The following is an 837-nucleotide window of genomic DNA, read 5'->3' as shown; positions in this document are numbered from 1 at the left end:
CTCTCCGGGACAAAACATTGACTTCCTCAATGCTGGAGTTGATATTTTGGTCATGAATCATTTAGAGATCCGTTGTTCGTTGCCAGCGCTTAACTTCATATTTTCCCGGTTATTTGAGGCGTTTGTATTTTCCATTCACATCACGATCATCTTCTATGTTCCACATTTGCCAGTCCTCTCAGTTATCAGTAATTCTGTTCAATTTTTTGTATTATTTTTTTTTTTGCAATCCTTTGCATTCCTACAATACCATAGCAGACTGTAATTGCACAATTCTGGCCCATTATTTATCATATAGAGCCGCAGAACAAGAGATAACATAATAGCTTTGGCCAGCTGACAACCTCCAATACAGTGGCTGCAAATTGTTGATTGTCACATAAATTATTTTCACATTCATAATGTAAATAGGGGAGGGTGTACAAGGAGAGTAAATTTGATGTCTTGAGTCATTATTATTGTTGTAATTTGTAATAATGAATCTCTGGATTGTTGGGAGTGCAAATGAGCTCTTAATTTAGAGACTAAACATGAACATGCATTTTAATGACATCATTTGCATACATTAAGGCGGTAAATGTGGCGTCCTGGCATATTGGAGTGCTCAGGATTAATTGCTCGGCTGACCCGCTAAACAGAGCAGTTTAACATAGTGTGTTGTCACTCACTTATCCTTTCTGCCTCTCTTGATTAGCAACTTTTAACCTGTCGGGAGCTTCGTCTGAGTTATTCTGCAGGGAGATTTTTCTCCAAAACTGCTGCGCTGGCTGCTAGATGACAGTGTAATAGAATTTCTAAGACATAAATAAAGAATACCACAGCTGTGTCTTTGCCGAA

Source organism: Squalius cephalus (genome assembly GCF_949319135.1).
Source record: "Squalius cephalus genome assembly, chromosome: 15".
Lineage (NCBI taxonomy): Eukaryota > Metazoa > Chordata > Actinopteri > Cypriniformes > Leuciscidae > Squalius > Squalius cephalus.
Note: the sequence above shows the minus strand (reverse complement) of the source record.